This window comes from Hemitrygon akajei, unplaced genomic scaffold, assembly GCF_048418815.1.
Source record: "Hemitrygon akajei unplaced genomic scaffold, sHemAka1.3 Scf000038, whole genome shotgun sequence".
NCBI classification, from domain to species: Eukaryota; Metazoa; Chordata; class Chondrichthyes; order Myliobatiformes; family Dasyatidae; genus Hemitrygon; species Hemitrygon akajei.
The window spans coordinates 718,086-724,085 of record NW_027331924.1 but is presented as its reverse complement, the minus strand read 5'-3'; positions in this window follow the sequence as shown (position 1 = coordinate 724,085).

The window sequence follows — 6,000 nt, the reverse complement described above, 5'->3', positions numbered from 1 at the left end:
TTTCAACTAATTCCACGGAGGATATCTCTTGCGGAACACTTTGGGACACTTTTAAAGCGTATATACGTGGACAGATTATCTCTTATTCTGCTGGTCTGAGAAAACGCATTAAGAAGGAAACTCTTTTATTGGTTGATAAAATTAAAGAGATTGACAAGAAATATTCGACTACTCCTAGCATGGAACTTTATAAACAAAGGGTTGAACTTCAAATGGAACATAGTTTATTACTTACATCTCCGATTGAAAATCAATTAATGAAAACCAGATCTGATTTCTATATACATAGTGATAAATCGGGAAAACTGTTAGCTAGTCAGCTGAAGAATGTTTCAGTTAAACGCCAAATCACTAAGGTTCGACAGCAGAATGGGGATTTGACAATTAACCATGATGAGATAAATAAGTCTTTTCAAGACTTTTATACCTCCCTGTATCAATCTGAATTCCCTCAGGATCATAATACCATGTGTGATTTTCTCGGGAAATTGAATTTTCCAAAACTATCATCTGATGATCTTTCAGTAATAGATACTCCGTTTACGGATGCGGAAATTAAAGGGGTTATTTCCTCAATGAATTCTGGGAAAGCACCAGGTCCAGTTGAGTACACAGTAGAATTTTTTAAACGTTTTTCTGCTACTCTATCTCCTTGGCTATGCAAGGTTTTTGAAGAAGCAATTAGATTGGGGAATTTGCCACAATCTTTTTATAGAGCTTCCATTTCTTTAATACTGAAGAAAGATAAAGACCCTACTGATTGTGCATCCTATAGACCAATATCTTTATTGAATGTGGATTCTAAGATTTTTTCCAAGTTGCTGGCTTCCAGGCTGGAGAAGGTATTACCCCAAATTATTTCGGAAGACCAAACCGGTTTTATTAAAAATCGCTATTCTTTTTTCAATGTTAGGAGATTATTGAATATTGTTTATACTCCTTCACATAATACTTCAGAATGTGTTATTTCATTAGATGCGGAGAAAGCATTTGATAGAGTTGAATGGCCTTACTTATTTTATGTGCTGGAGAAGTTTAATTTGAGTCCGACCTTCATTTCTTGGATTAAGCTGATATATCAAACTCCAGTAGCCTCGGTGTTTACTAATAATCAAAGATCTCCATTTTTTCGTTTATTTCGGGGCACTAGACAAGGTTGTCCTCTTAGTCCATTACTATTTAACATCGCTTTAGAACCTTTGGCAATTGCCATCAGAGAATCACAGGATATTTTGGGTATTAATTGTGGAACAGATATTCATAAGGTATCTTTATATGCAGACGATTTATTATTATTCATCTCTAACCCTGAGAAATCTATTCCAGCAGTCTTATCATTGTTGGCTCAATTTAGTGAGTTTTCTGGGTATAAGTTAAATCTTAATAAGAGTGAATTGTTTCCTTTGAATAGACAGGTCCCAAATTATGGTATTTTACCTTTTAAATTAGCTAATGACTCTTTTACTTATTTAGGGATTAAAATTACAAAAAACCATAAAGAGTTATTTAGGTTTAATTTTCTACCCTTAATTGATCAGATTAAAGGTTTGTTTACTAAGTGGTCACCATTATCTTTATCTCTGATAGGTAGGATTAATGCTATTAAGATGGTTATTTTACCTAAATTTTTATATGTTTTTCAAGCGGTACCAATTTTTATTCCGAAATCCTTTTTTACTAATGTTGATTCAAAAATTTCTTCATATATATGGCAGAATAAAAATCCCAGGTTAGGTAAAATATACTTACAGAAGACAAAGAAGGATGGTGGGTTGGCATTACCCAATTTCAGATTTTACTATTGGGCAGTTAATATTAGATATTTGATATGTTGGTTGAAAGAATGGGATGGTCCTTTTGGCCCTCATTGGGTGAGTTCGGAAACCAAATCGGTATCTGCTTATGCTCTGGGTTCTATTTTAGGGACATCTCTCCCTTTTGCTCTTTCTAAATTGCCGAAGCGAATCGACAACCCGATAGTTAAATATACCTTACGTATATGGTTTCAATTTCGGAAATTTTTCGGGTTGACTCAATTCGTGTTAAATAGTCCTATTGTATCTAATTGTTTTTTCCACCCCTCAATTATAGATCAAGCTTTTTTGGCTTGGAAAACTAAGGGATTATTAAGATTTTCCGACTTATTTTTGGACAACTGTTTTATGTCTTTTGAGCAATTAGCTAATAAATATAATTTGCCTAGATTTCATTTTTTTAGATACTTACAGGTTAGGCATTTTTTAAGTACGGTACTTCCTTCGTTCCCAAATTTTCTGTCTTCAGATATTTTGGAGAGTTTGTTTGAATTAAACCCTTTTCAAAAAGGGCTTAGATAGATAGATAGATAGATAGATAGATAGATAGATAGATACTTTATTCATCCCCATGGGGAAATTCAGCATTTTTTCCAATGTCCCATACACTTGTTGTAGCAAAAACTCATTACATACAATACAATACTTAACTCAGTAATAATATGATATGCATCTAAATCACTAGCTCAAAAAGCATTAATAATAGCTTTAAAAAGTTCTTAAGTCCTGGCAGTTGAATTGTAAAGCCTAATGGCATTGGGGAGTATTGACCTCTTCATCCTGTCTGAGGAGCATTGCATCGACAGTAACCTGTCGCTGAAACTGCTTCTCTGTCTCTGGATGGTGCTATGTAGAGGATGTTCAGGGTTTTCCATAATTGACCGTAGCCTACTCAGCGCCCTTCGCTCAGCTACCGATGTTAAACTCTCCAGTACTTTGCCCACGACAGAGCCCGCCTTCCTTATCAGCTTATTAAGACGTGAGGCGTCCTTCTTCTTAATGCTTCCTCCCCAACACGCCACCACAAAGAAGAGGGCGCTCTCAACAACTGACCTATAGAACATCTTCAGCATCTCACTGCAGACATTGAATGACGCCAACCTTCTAAGGAAGTACAGTCGACTCTGTGCCTTCCTGCACAAGGCATCTGTGTTGGCAGTCCAGTCTAGCTTCTCGTCCAACTGTACTCCCAGATACTTGTAGGTCTTAACCTGCTCCACACACTCTCCATTAATGATCACTGGCTCCATGTGAGTCCTAGATCTCCTAAAGTCCACCACCATCTCCTTGGTCTTGGTGACATTGAGACGCAGGTAGTTTGAGTTGCACCATATCACAAAGTCCTGTATCAGTTTCCTATACTCCTCCTCCTGTCCATTCCTGACACACCCCACTATGGCCGTGTCATCAGCGAACTTCTGCACATGGCAGGACTCCGAGTTATATTATATCAAAACTTTATAATATAATTATGAAGATACGTTCAGTGCCCTTTGGTAAGACCAAAAATGATTGGGAAAGAGAACTTAATCTTATTATTCCTATTGAGAATTGGGATAGAATTCTTCAATTAGTTAATACATCATCTATATGTGCCAAACATTCATTAATACAATTTAAGGTTGTACATAGGGCCCATATGTCCAAGGATAAATTAGCTCATTTTTATTCTCATATAAACCCTATTTGTGACAGATGTCAATTAGAAATCGCATCTTTAACTCATATGTTTTGGTCATGTCCGCTTTTGAAAAAATATTGGAAAGATATTTTTGATATTATTTCGGCGGTACTGAACATTGATTTACAACCCCATCCTATTACCGCAATTTTTGGTTTACCGATGATGGACTTACTTCACTTATCTCCTTCCGCCTGTCGAATGATTGCTTTTCTCACTTTGATGGCTAGAAGATCTATTTTGTTGAATTGGAAGGAAATTAATCCTCCCACGGTATTTCATTGGCTTTCTCAAACTATGTTATGTCTAAATTTAGAAAAAATTAGAAGTGCTGTATTTGATACTTCTATTAAATTTGAAAAGATATGGAGACCATTTATTCAATATTTTCATATGATGTAATGGCCCTGTGCCAGGCTTATCGGTTTTTTCAGCTTTAATCGTATGTATGTTGAGAGGATCGGAGTTGACGTCATTGATGTTTATGTATGCTTGTGAGATACTATGAACAGCCCTTTTTTTCTCTCTTTTTAAGTTTTTTTAAAGTTTTTTTTCCTTCTTTGTTTTTTTTTTCTTGATATTAGATTAGTAGATTAGTTAACTTTCTTAGATAGATTTATTATTTTTTTTCTCTCTTTTTTATACTATATATTATGGCATATCTAAACTTACCTTGTTCATATATACACTATCTGGTTTATGTTTTGGGAAACTTACTTATACTGTATTCATTGCTTATGTATTCCTTCATGTGTAATGGGAGTCTATATGTTTGTAATCCCTTATCAATATTTGAATTGTATTTCATTCATAATATTTTCAATATTAATAAAAAGATTGAAAGAGAAAATGCGACGGGTGAGCGGGAGCCTCCGTCAGCAGGGTGGCGACCTCGGTAGTAGCCTCCGTTGCTGAAGAGAACAATGATATATCACAACCGGGGATGTTACAGGAGTTTGTGGCAGATTTGTGAACCGAGATGTCCAGGCTACAATGGGTAGCTGCCGCCACCAGGCATGACAAAGCCGACAGGGAGCCGGACCCACTGATGGGATACACTGAGCAGAGGGACGCTGCTGAACGGGGTCTCTGGAAAAAGCGACCGCTTCAGGAGGGAGTGTAAAGAACGTGAAAACCCTCAGAGAGTGAGCCCGCGGTCACTCCGGCAGGAAGGGAAGTCAGGAAACTTCAGAGAGACCCAGTGAGGGAACGGCATGGCTTCTCGATAGGGACACATTCCAATCAATACATCAAGAAAAACACTGAAGTGTAAAGTCCTCTTCCTGAAGGCTTAGTGAGGCAAATCTGCAGCTTATCGCTAGGTATTGCGGGTATTTGGGCTATAGACATACTTGACACAGGTTCCCAGGTTACCCCCCTGTGCAGATCGCTCTACAACCGGTATGTGACGTATTGGTGCCACACAGCTTGCAAGAGCCCTGGGGCCTCAGTACCGATGACCACCCGGACGGTGGATAACATCATTAAAGGTGTCTGCGGACCTGGGGTTATGACAAAACCCAAGGTTGTTTCAGTTTTGATACTTTAATAAAAATGCTCTTTGAACTTTGTTCTTGAAATTAGTTTAAGGAGCAGGCAGCGTTTTGGAAATGAATCTTGCTCTGGGATGATCTAATATGCATGTGGGGTGTCCGTGGGTTTAGGAGTTCGCACAGATCTGAGGGGGTGCGCAGGTTTAGGGGTGTGTCGGCGGATATGGGAGATTAGGGGGTGCAGGTCAACTTGAGGTGTAATGAATCTCAAGGTACTTTACTGATAAATACAGTTAGAACTTTGAACATCGTTTCCGTTATTTTTGTGAGGTGGAGGCAGCTATTTTGTGAACTGTTTGAAATGATTCCTGATCTGGGATAATCTAATGTGCATTTGGGGTTGTCACTCCTTACTATGATGTGTTGAGGAAGCGTACCCGACTAGGGTCACCAGTTGAAAAGCAACCGATAAAATGCCGCAACAACACGTTCGTGCAAAGGGTTTCATTCAGTGCCAGGCGGAAATAGTGCAAAAGCTCTTTAAACGTTGTGAAGGAGAAAGGAGGCAAATTAAAGCACACATATATCCACAAAAAAATTACAAATATACAAAGCTTTCTTCACAACAAACTTTGTTCTTTTTTTAACCTTCCCATATAACTATCCACCAAACGTCAAAGCCAACCGCCACATCTCCCAGCAAAGGCAGACTGAGGGTTTAAATCTGCCTCCGCCTGGCCGAGAAGGACTGTTGGTCTGGGCGGGGGGAGGGTGGGGGTGAGTGTGGATTACGTGACCAGATGATAATAATTATTTTAGATGAAGAAAATGACCTTTTTAAACAGCGTTCTAACATGTTACAGTTTGATTCCACAACAAATGTCCCACTGATCAGTGTCCACATGCTCAGGAGAATATAAAACAATAATGCCCTCCCACCAGTGGTGTTACCTCTGCAAGGTGTGGGGCGCCGGACCCCACTAACCCGGGTATTGTCTCAGGACACCCCAAA